Raw genomic sequence first — 13,023 nt, 5'->3', positions numbered from 1 at the left:
AACTAGATTATGTGCACAGTGAGATATAGAAAACAAAGCAGAATCCTACAAATATATAGAAACAGTGATCACAGTTAGGAAGAAAAAAATGGGAAACATGAAACACAATGGAACCCTTGAGACAAATGATTGTGAAACAGTGACAGAGATGTTCTGGTCCCCTGATTAAGACAGCAGGGATTGCAGAAGTAACTCTCGCACTATCCAGAAATAAAACACTTTCCATTAAAAAAAGAAAAGAAAAAGAAAGAGGGACTAAAGTACTGTCTAACTCTGGGGGCATGTCTATATGGAGAGTTAGTGTGTGGCATGCTGGGATGTAAGTCTACAGTGCTGTAGTATGCTACATACTCGCTGTCCATGTGGATCCTGCCACTGCACACTAAAATTCCATAGTGCGCTTTGCATACTGCTGTTGCATCCTATCAGATGCAGCACAGCATCGGCCTAGCACTCTGAAGTCAGAGCTGGTATCAGCTCAATAAGTAGGTAGGAGATGAAGCTTGAACTGCCTTTTCAGAAAGGACACTTCAGTTCAGCAAAGTGTCTGGGTGAACACTCTCATGGAAATAGGATGCAGGGAGAAAGCGAAGAGACATTAAAAACTATGAAGAAGAGATTTCATGGGCTACATGGGAGGAAAAGAAGAGGAGCCTAGAAAAGTCACTGTAAACAGATAAGGGGTGTGTGTGTGTGTGTGTGTGAGAAAGAGAAGGCAAACACAAGAAAAAGCTCAGGGAAATCTCTACATCAGTGGGGTCATGAGCTGAGAGTTTGGGAGATGGCGGTGAGAGCTCCATGGATCCTGGGAATTTTGGTGCTGAGAATGATTGTTCTGGGATTTTTTTCTAATTGCATTGGGAAGAAAAACAATACAATATGGAATTATAAAGAAAATAAACAAGTGTTCTATCTGCCCTGGTTCAGACCAATAAGTGGGGCTTTGAGTGCCTTGGGGAATGTGGCTGGGTGGGATTATTTCGTATATATAAAGAGTTTTGAGCATATGTAGGAGTTTGGCTAGGAAGGCTTGGTTTAGGGGCAGTTGCTCTGGCCTGTGATGAGGAATTGACCAGGACCGGTAGTGTTTTGTTAGGCTCCTACATCTGACTGGGAGATTAGACAGTGTTCCTCTTCTGCCATGACACAGGAATTAAATTAGCTCCCTGCAGGTTGAAAGGTGCCTTATCTTTCACCCCTGTGAAGCTGTCATATGGAGCCTTGAGTGAGTACAGGGCAGGGAAAATCCAATCCCCCAGGAGACATTTGACAGAACAAATCCACTGTCATTCCAACAGAGGAAATCAGAATGAGCTGAAAACATACACAACAAAATTCTATTGGAATCACCAACTCTAATCTGTATTGAATCCCCTCAGGCTCCATGTTCTCTCATTCCACAAGAGATTGCACATGAGACTAGTGAATATGAGCTGAATTCAATGGGGTAGTATCCTCTCCACATAGCCCGAGTAACAGGTGAAGCTCTCACTAGGACTAGTTGTTGAATCTGGACAGCTGGGTTCACCCTCTGGCCACTATCCAATCTGTTTCAACAGGTCTATTGTAAGGAGGGAAAGAGGGCATATCCCCTTATATGTTATAGACAACTGTGTCTAGTCACTCAGAGCAATTGGCAGGGGACAGGCCATGTTGTCTATTATAAAGCTCTCTGATGTCCAGGTCACAGTAGTGGGACAAAAGTTAGCTCTTTGTATCTAAGGGTGTCTGACTTTAATGTACCAAGTTGAAGAGGAGTGAAGGATGAATGAAGAGGAGTGAAGGGGAGAATGCCAACGAAATGCCACCTTTGAAAGGGAAATTAATGTGAAGTTTCATTTTCACCCATCAGCTTTGTAGGAAAGGAACATAGATCTTCCTGATGTTGCAGACCATCCTTGTTTAACCCCTCCTTTTTTGGGAAGGCCAAGATGGGCAATGTAGGATCTCTTCAGAGTGCCACACTTTGGGGCTATGGAGATTTTTCTCATTGCTGAGTTTTGTGCATGGAATAAAAAATGCACTGTCTGCAATGTCCCCAAATCTTCAAACACCATGAGCCAGCTTCCCCCAAAATAATGAGCTTGGTTTAGAAAGCAGCAGATTGAAAACTTAACAATTCACATTGTTATTTTTCTACCTTCCAGTTTTTCAGGAGATCCATCAGGAGACTACAGCTTTCTGCCTTTCATTTTCTCATCTGAGCAGGTGATGAGTTCCCAAGTGGTCTCTGTGCTGGCTGAAATCCCAGACATCTGGGTGTGAAAGGCTTCAGAGTCCCAATGAGGGCAATTTCAAGTTCATGCTACCCTCTTAGTCTCCCAATTTAGCCTGGCCAGTTGAATCATAAAAGAAGAAGGAGGAAGAGGCTCTGAGGTGGCTGGGGGCTATTGTATGCTTAGGGGACTGCAGGACATGTAGAGATCAACATTGGTGTCTACTGGTCTTGGGCAGAAGGTGAATGAAAAACATGCAGGAGCCATTGCATTTCCAGGATGCCAGAAGGTAAGTTCAATGTTTGTTGATGGTGCATGAAAGGCAGGGCCCCTTCTAGTGTCCAGGGGCCTTTATCCAATTTCAAAGTCTCCATAGGGGCAATCTGAAGTTCTACAGCAACCTCATGATCCCATAGGTCAGATTGGCCAGGTGTATGGAGGCTGGTAAATCTTAAAAAGCTTGGCTATCTGCTGTTCCCTGTTTGCTATTATTTGGGGGTGCTAGAGGCTTCAGGTATTTGAAAAAGTTCCCTAAGTCCCCCAGAAAGATGATGATGTAATAATGTTTCTAGAGAGGATCCTGAAGGATCATTAATGAGGAGGCATGTACCGATTCCTCTGGCAGTGGGTGATGGACAGCTGGGCTGTCTTGCTGAACTTGCGCACAGAGTCAGTTGTCTCTCTCTGTGTAGATGGGGCCCTGGAGTGTGAAACAGGGCAGGCAGCCCTTTCCCAACTCACTTGATTGCTTCCTCCTCCTATGTAGATAGAGGGAAAGATGAGGCCAGTGGAAGGTGTTTCTTGCAGTACTGCCATGCTACCTTGCCCTGTATCCCAGTGCAGGGTGACTATGACTCTCTTAAGGGCCACCCTCCCTGAGGAAAGCTCCTTGATAACAAATTCCACCATTACCCTCCCTCCTGGTGGGAGCCAGCAACTGGCATGAGGTGCCAGGGTGAAAGGGCTCTCATTGAGGATGAGGATAATGGGAGGGTATTGCCAATTCTCTCTCCCCCCCCCCACCTCCGAAGAATGTTGCACTCCCCCTGGTAAGGCTAGACTCCTGCAAGCACGTTTTGCAATCCCAATGGTAAGAGTTAACCATCTCCTGAGATGGGGACATCTTTTTATTCATTGGAGGGTTTAATTATGAACCACACCAGAGTGACACTGGGTGGTTAAGCAAAACCCCCACTGCTACCTGCAATGCTGGGTATATAAAATATCAGGGGCATCCTCCAAACTCATTGATCGCTCCACACTTGTTTGGTAGAGGGGGCAGAGGGAAGGACACTCCCACTGAAGATTCTGTAGTAGAAGAGGAGCTATAGGTGAGATTTGGGTGGCTGCCATTTTGAGAGAGTGGAAAGGGATGTTTCTGGGTCTAACTTCTTGCATAAACAGCCAGTTTCACTTTATCAAAGCATGTTTAGAAATAGATAATGCTGCCCCTCTTTTGGTTATACGTTGGCTGCCTTCTAATTTAAGCATGGTGTTTACTATCCTCAGTCCCTTTGCACGTTGCCAGTGGACTTTGTATCCCATGGTTTTGCGAGCTTTTGGCATATTAATGTTGCTCATCAGTGGAGATCTATTAGGATGTTATGCAGAAACTGTGGTAAAAAAATCCCATTTCCAAAGCAATTTTGGGGGTTGGAGGTTGTTATTTTCAGCCTTTGCTTTCGCTGACAATATGATCTTCCTGAGTAATTTATTACATGCTACAAAACAAAAAAACCCTAACATTAAAAGAATGTTAACATTGAAAAATTAAGCACTCAAAAGTTAGGAAATGCCAGAATTAAAGTTGTCTGTGCAATTTTAATTTGCCTTCATATGAATATATTATTATATAGTCTTGAATTTCATGATATATACTTGATTTTTTTCCCCACGGAACCATTCAACATGCAGGATGAACCTACTCTGTGGATAAATCAGTGTTCTGTATTGAAGATTGCTGTTGTCTGTAGGACCTCTGTATCATTTGTAGTAAGTAGTAAATAGGCACGTAGTAAATTAGGAAAGGAACATCAGAAAGAGAAAGGATGGTCTTCCTGGTTTAGGCAGCTGAATATCACCCTGAAGAATTGGATTCTCTCCCTGCCATTGACATAGTTTTTACATGATTCTGGGCAGGTCACATAAACCAAAAATTTCACAGGTGGCCACTGAGTGTTCCTTATTTTCCAATTATCCAACTTGAGACCCTGGGATCTGATTTTACTCACAACTGCAACTGACGTCAATGGGAGCTGTGCTCTGAACATATGAAGTGCTATATAATGCTAAATACTCTGAAATACCAGGCCCTTGGCTTCTTAAATTGGGCTCTCAAAGTTAGTTGACAATTGTGATCATTTTCTTTTTAATCTCTGTGCTTTAGTTAATACCACCAACACTCCACAAAGGAGTGCTGTGAAGATAAGTTCATTAATGTTTGTAAAGAAATAAGATACTATGAGAGCACCATAGGAAAACTTAAGAGGATATTAATAATTCTGTATTCAGTGCCAGGTTTGGATGATGTGCAGCAAATAAGACAGGGGGGTTCCTCTGGGAAAAATAGTATTTGATTATGTAATTATGGACTGTATCATAATGCATATGAAGAAGGGAGCTGACTTAGTATTGCACAGGTAACCTTAACTCTGGCATTTCTTAACTTTTGAGTATTTTACTTTGCAACCTTAATATTCTTTAATTTAGGGTTTTTTTATGTATTTATTATACATACTGCACGCTAAGTCCTTTAAGCTACTGCTGCACTCACATCTTCTGACAGAGAGGAATTTTATAGCAAAGGACATCAGTGAATGCTAAAATGTCTTTGAAATCACAAAGGAGAGTGACATCCCCAAAGAAGACGTCTTCAACAATGTCAGAATAACAATAAGAAGCAACAGGAATATGACCCTTCTTCTAAGGTCATGCCCACTGCACATTTGTTAAAGGAAAATTCTCTTAGCAGTGAGAAACCCAATCATTTAAGACATTTTAAAACTACATTTCACAAAGAACTGAAAAATGTATTGTAGGGAAGAGAACAATCCTGCTTTGGAGGGATGGATGAAAGGGACATAAAAGGTCTAAGCCCAGAGCTAGGTCTGTGCACTGCTCAAGTTCCACTTAAGCCCTAAAGGATTTAAGTAGTACATAGGCTTCTGCTGACCCTTTGCAGGGGTGATTTTCACTCCCTGTGCATACTGCAAAGGTCATAACTAAGAACTGTTACAGAACTAAGTCACTTCTGTACAGTAGGGACTCCAAATATCAAATCTGGCAACTAGAGCTGGGTGAATATTTCTTACAAATCCTTTATTGTACACATATTTAATTCCTTCCCATTATGAAATTTCCACTAAGATTGTGGTTTTCTCAAGTGTAGTGATTAATCAAAAACACTTGCCAAATAATTTTGGGGGGAGAGAAAGAGAGAGGAGGAAATAAGATATTCTTGAGTTGTAGGTGGCTTCTTCTTTGAAAAAATTTGTTGTTCAAAATTTGAGCTGGTTTGATTGGATACACAGTTCACGTAGTATGTTTCCGTTCACTGACTGTATGACTGCAGCTCTTGGAATTGGATTTCTGGTGGGAATGATGACAGCTAAGTCATTATTCAAATTATGGTAGCGCCTATAAATACCAACTGAGACTGGAGCCCCATTGTACTTGGTGCTGTACATGCACATACAGAGTAAGAGACAGACCTTGCCACAAAGTGCTTACAGTCTAAATAGACCAGGGAGGGTAATGATGGGAGGGTAATTGTCAGTACAGAGAAGGTCACACAGCGGTTCAGTACCAGGGCCGGGTATAGAACCCTGTAGTATACAGGAATAGCGTAGTGTACCTTTAAGTAGTTGTAAGCCCTCTAGTGCCACTTACTGTGCTCTGTGATTTTGAAGTAGTCAGAAACCAATCAGAGCCTGCATTAGGTATGCAGCTAGGGCTTGTGTGAATGTTTAATACACATGATTATTTGGGACTCAACAATGACAATGTGGTTCTTTCAAATTTTAATTTTTGTGTGTGCAAAGACTGGCAATGGGAGAGTCCTCACCCAATGAATTCACTTTCCATGAATATACTACCATATTTGCTTAAATTTCACAATTCTCATGAACATTCCTGCTGTAAACCCATGTTAGAATATCTGCCCCAAAGTGAAAACAGAGAGATTATAGTTGCTGAGTGCTGCTGTCGCACATAGCTGATAAATGTGTTTGTACTCCCAGAGACCCACCTAATATCCAGAATCAAGGGACAGAAGACATTTTACTGTTATGCCTATCTGTGACCGGTAACAAGACCATTAAATCTCAAACGATCTCTAAGCCACCTGTCAGCAGCAGGAATGTAAGTATTGCTTTTCATTACTGCATTTCAGAAACACCAGCCTGTGACACACACCAGAGTGACACAGATCAGGGAGAAGAGACCAGAGACAATAGAAAGGGCTCATCACAGAAGTGTCAGGGACCTGGATCCAGCTGCCAACACCATTCAGGAGACATCTCCATTCTGGGGAGCATCATGGGACTACACATCAGACTGGGATGCATTCCCTGTTGTTCACAGAAAGACAATTTACATGTAGACTCATAGACTCATAGACATTAAGGTCAGAAGGGACCATTATGATCATCTGGTCTGACCCCCTGCATGCTGCAGGCCGCAAGACCCTTCCCTGGACTCTACCGTTGAAGTCCCCAATCCTGTGTTTTAGTGACTTCAATCGGCTGAGACCCTCCTGCTAGTGATCCCTGCCCCATGCTGCGGAGGAAGGCGAAAAACCTCCAGAGGCTCAGCCAATCTACCCTGGAGGAAAATTCCTTCCCGACCCCAAATATGGCGATCAGTAATACCCCGAGCATATAGGCAAGAGTCTCTAGCCTGACCCTTGTTGGCCATTATGCTGTTCATGTACCATTGCTTGGTTTTCCTTGGCTACTATGTTTTGTGGAACAAGTTCAGGCATATTTTCCCCACTTGAAGGAGTGTATCAGCGGGTGTGTGTGTGTGTGTGTGTTAATATTTATCCTCATGCGCTGAGCCACAGAAATTCTATTTGGTTTCATTGCTTATGCTAAATTTTGCCCTTCTTTGTTCTGAAGAAAGTGCTCAAGACTGTGAGATTTATTGAACTAATGACAGTGTTTAGTGATCGATTTAACCAACCCTCCCTACCACCAAACTACCAGTCAGAAATATGCATCAGAAGGGGGAGACCTCTGTGACCTCTGGTTCCTTGATGTTCACCATGAGTGAGGCCCGTTCTACATGTAAATTGAGAGAATTTGATATGGAAGCCACTGAGAAGCACTAAATGGAACCTCACAATTCTATGTTTATGCTTACTTCTCTGAGGTTAGCTACACTTTAAGGGGTTTATTTTCAGAACTATGGCTTCCCTGTTTTGCAGGTACAAGTCTGACCTTCATTTTTGGTCATTTGACATCTGACTGGCTGCATCTCTAGATACAGACATTAATTAGCTAGGTAGAGGTACATCTACCCAGATTTGCACATGTGGTCCATTTTGCAGGCACTTGAGTCAGGGCACAAACCTTCAGCCACAGAGGACAGGCCATAGCCAAGCTGTAAATATATCCCCTAAATTTGATTAAGTCTATCCTCTTGTGGCAGGTCCATAAAGACAGTATATGCCCTACTACTGCTACAATTAAAGGTTAGTATGATTTAGGTCAGAAGCTTGTATTTTTGGAGCTTAAGATCTAAAATTTTCCCTACCTTCCCCCAAACTCTAAGCATGTGCCATTTCAGATTACCATGACATTCAATTACAAGGTACTACTAATACAGTAAACCACATTGATGATCATGCTATAAATGCACACCTGCCTAGGCAAGTAGACAGACAATGGATGCTTTATTCTCTATTTGTCAGAGACCATTTTTGTTTCTTTTCGATCCCTAAGTTTAGAGGAGGAAAAAATTACGCCAAACATTACAAGAAGACAGGTATACTTACATCACTACCATGTCTGTTCAGTATACAGCACTGTTTATGACTTTGTCAGTTCTCTCTCCGTAAAGCCAACTCAAAATTGCAAGAAAACATGTCTGATCTTCATGTGAAGTTGTGAAGTAAACACATCATCAGATACAGGGATTGTTTTATAGTGTAAATAACAGTCAGGTTAAATTACCACTATAAAGACTCATGAACTGTGATTTCTACTTTTCTTAGAATATAGTTACTTTATTACTTAGTAAAAACGAAGGGTGGTCGTAGTCCCTGTTGCTACTGAGTATATATATGCCCCCAACCCAACGGCTAAATCAGGATAAAAGTGTTCAGTAATTTCTTTTCCTGGGGCTGCATCAACCATCATTAGGAATGCAGACAGTAAAAAGGCAATTTGGGACTCTATGAACAGGTTGCAAAAATAATTTACAAGTTGTGTTCACTGTTGGCATTATACTAAATCACAACAAGACTCTTCATTTGTTCAGGCTGCATTTGGTGTGGTATTAAGAACAAGTCTATCAGTTGGTATATTTATTGTTGATTGCAAACAACATGTTTTCCTCTGTAAGCCTATTGTGCCAATAGAGAGATCTCTACTCAGATACCAATTAATTGTTTATATTGCAACTATAGGCATTAAAAAGCAGACACTATAAGGAGTAAAATTATGACTTATGGCATTTGTCAGGCAATGTTGCTCCTCCTTCCTGTTCACTCATATATGGGAAGAGTCAATATCAATACCTAAGCTGTTACTACACTGGGGGATTTGGTTACTAAGACACAGGAACAAACACAACGAAATTTTTTATATATCACAGCTAGGGAAGGTGCTAAAATAAATCTGATTTTTGACACTGGGGACTTTTTCATCAGAAGAAATTGGAGAAATCTTCATACTTTATCCTTTAATAGTTCCTTTTATCTCTGCACCTTCTAAAGTGCTTTACAAACAGCGAGGAATTAGTCCTCGGTTACAATACTCCAATGGGAAAAAGCACCAACATTTCTGTAAAGTCTAGCTCCACAAGATTTGCCGCTCAACGATGGAGACTCAAAAGTAGAGCTGGCTAGGAAATGTTTCCCCAGCATGAAAAATTTTGATCAAAAATATCTTTCTGTTTTTGTCATAAAATGTCTTCAATTTTTTTGGGGAGGCTGGGGGTGTTAGGACAGAAAACCAGAAAATGTTTGGTTGCCCAAAAATGTTTTTTTGTTTTCTTGATGAACACCTGAAAAGTTTCTCTGAAAATTTCTGTTTCTTTGAAAAGCCACTCAAAAAAAAAATTTTGATGAAAAAATTTTCAGCCAGCTCTTCTCAGAAGGTCCACAGAGGCTCTAGATAGTCCTCAGCACTGCTCCAAACTGCACCCATGACCTTTGAGGCTCACCCCTCAATATTTAAAGGTATGGCTGACCTGCAATTCTTTCCCCTAGTGTTAGAGCCTACAAAATTTTCCTCTGTATTTCAAGGGTAGTTGTGACATGCTTTTGCCATTCAAAGCAAGGCTTTTACAGCTTTATAATAGCAGTAGAAACCTATTTCTTCTGAACTACAAATTTTAGAAGAGGCTAGCATGGTATATAGCACAACCCCTCTACATTGTCACCACAACATCATATTTTAACATGGACGGCACTATATATTAATGGTGTGGAAGGTGAGTCTAAAATAACATTGTGGGGTTCCAAATGTTCACTCTCTCAATGAGCCCAAGAGCAAATTGGCTCACTCAGGAGTCAGAATTTTGTTTTCTGCCAGCGCTACACAATCTTTTGAAAACCCACTTGTGTTATTTCTCTCTTATATCATCGTTAGTATTGTGCAATCAGAACTAAGTTGACTATTTTGTTGATGGGATCTGAGAGAAGAATAGAGCTCTCCCATATCTATATTAACGCTGCAGAATCAACAGGAGGAAACGTTTATCTTTGTCAGTAAAGTCAAGAGCTACAACACAGACACAGACCGATATTTTGACTGAGGACAGGGGTGCCATTTTTTACATGAACCCATCCTCTGGTGATTAAATGACCACAATCTACTTGCAAAAACCACTTTTCACTTCAGGATGAAAATAAACAAGAAATTTCATTTTATTACTTCAAGAATTACTAATAAAAGCATATGGCTTGTTATTTGGTGTGGCAAGAAGCTGTCAAAAAGTAATTTTATGTCAAATTTGGTAGGGATAATAGTGTCAATCAGCTTCAGCTTTTGCCTCTGTATTCCAAAGAACCTAAGACATTACTGGTCTGAGGTACTGACGATATCACACTGATCATCAGCATGTGATGACAACCAAAATTCCTTTTTCTCAGCTTCTGGAATCACAAATAGCTAGTCGCTGATAATATATTTCCATGCACACCAGATAGTTTTTACTCCCTCTTGCTGCCCCCCCCTTACCAGCCGCCAAACAGCACCTCCACAAGCAAATGTGCGAAGGAAATCTGACAGTACAAATGAAAAATTTAAACACACATAGCATAAACATTGGGTTGAGTGTGCCAGGAAACAAAGCTTGCCAGCATGCTCTGCAATGCCTAGTTTTCAATCAGTTCCAGGTTGTGAATATTTATTTCACAACACAGAAGTGCAAAAAAATGACTTGAGGTACTAACAAAACTGGCTTCAACCAGGCCTTTTGAGTGAAGTGGACCCTAGGTCAACTAATGCACCAGGGAACAATATTTTGTATTCGTTACAAAATAAATAAATATTTAAATGTAGGACTTGTGAAAGGTACCAGAACGACAGTCCTAAAGACTGAATCTCAGCCATGCCAGCATACCACAACCCTAGCTATCCTAGGTGCTTGAGAACAGGTTGATGCTTTTCATATATCTAAAGTGAGTAGTTTAAGGGTGTTCTGTAATACTAACGTGAACTCAGCCAGCCACTGTTTATGAAATCAGGTTTTGCCCTTGCTTAATAATTTGGCAGCCGCGCTAAACAGTTGAACCTTTTAGGAAACTATGTTAGTTGAATGTCAATAAGTACCCATGAGTGCCTTTCATCTGTGCAGGAAAATGGTAATTAGGATTTCCATTTAGCTTTCTGATAGAGGTGATACAGAATTAAAACCTATTTATAAATATCTTAATATCATAACCAGCTTCATAGCAATCAATTTGAGCAGCACTGTAAATATGCCTGGCATCATGTTAAGGTTGACTGTTTAATAATATGCAAATATCTTTGCAACAATGCTTGCTTTTGTTTGTTCCTTTTGTTATTTTTAAGCACAACATTCCTTCTTGGGAGGACATTATTGGTTTGATTGTGCAGAGAAACCTGCCATCACTTTCATTTCGTTATTTGTATGTATAAGGTTTCCTTATGTCCTTTGGCTGAATCAGACAACTTATAGTCTTAGAATCTGTTTACATTACAACTTGCCTTAGCATCATTTTTTGTAGAATAAACTATCAGTGTTTATTAATGAAGAGCTAGCGCTTTGAGTGGGGACCTGATAATCAGGACTCCTGGGTGCAGATCCTCAGCAGAAGTAAATTGTCATAGCTCCATTGGGTATGTCTACACTACGAAATTAGATCAAATTTATAGAAGCCGGTTTTATAGAAATCAGTTGTATACAGCCAATTGTGTGTGTCCCCACATAAAATGCTCTAAGTGCATGAAGTCGGCGGACCGCGTCCACAGTACCGAGGCTAGCGTCGACTTCCGGAGCATTTCACTATGGGTAGCTATCCCACAGTTCCCGCAGTCTCCGCCATCCATTTGAATTCCGGGTTGAGTTCCCAATGCCTGAATGATGCAAAACATTGTCGTGGGGGGTTCTGGGTACATGTCGTCAGGCACCTCCCCCTCCGTCAGAGAAACAGCAGACAATCGATTCGCACCTTTTTACCTGGGTTACCTGTGCAGACAACATACCACGCCAAGCATGGAGCCCGCTCAGCTCAGCTCAGCTCACTGTCACCATATGTCATCTGGGTGCCGGCAGACCTGGTACTGCATTGCTACACAGCAGCAGCTAATTGCCTTTTGGCAGTAGACAGTGCAGTATGACTGGTAGCCTTCATCGGCGATCTGGGTGCTGGCAGACGTGGGGCTGCATTGCACACAGCAGCAGCCCCTTGCCTTTTGGTAGAAGATGGTATATTACGATTGATAACCGTCGTCATCGTACTGCAGTGGCTGTCAATCATGGGCACCTGGACAGACATGCTCAGTCCTATCGAACAGTCTCGACGATGATGGTTATCAGTCGTAGTATGCTATTTTCTGCCAAGCGCCCAGTATTTTCTGCCAAGCACCCAGAAGATGCCGAGGGCTATCAGTCATGCTACACCGTTGTCTGCCAGCTTAAGATGTAAAAAATAGATTTGTTCTGTATTCATTTGCATCCCCCTCCCTCCGTGAAATCAACGGCCTGCTAAACCCAGGGTTTTCAGTTCAATCTTTGTGGGGGGCAATTCTGTGTGACAGTTGTTTGTGTTTCTCCCTGATGCACAGCCACCTTTGTTGATTTTAATTCCCTGTACCTGTACGCCATGTCATCACTTGCCCCTCCCTCTCTCCCTCCGTCCGTCAGATACTAGTTTCGCATCTTTTTTCAGACCAGATGCCATAGCACTGGGATCATGGAGCCCGCTCAGATCACCGCGGCAATTATGAGCACTATGAACACCACGCGCATTGTCTTGGAGTATATGCAGAGCCAGGACATGCCAAAGCAAAACCAGGACCAGCCGAGGAGGCGATTGCAGGGCGGCAACGAGAGTGATGAGGAAATTGACATGGACATAGACCTCTCACAAAGTACAGGCCCCAGCAATGTGCAA

This window comes from Malaclemys terrapin, chromosome 4 (genome assembly GCF_027887155.1).
Source record: "Malaclemys terrapin pileata isolate rMalTer1 chromosome 4, rMalTer1.hap1, whole genome shotgun sequence".
Classification (NCBI taxonomy): Eukaryota; Metazoa; Chordata; order Testudines; family Emydidae; genus Malaclemys; species Malaclemys terrapin.
This window is presented reverse-complemented; position numbering follows the sequence as displayed.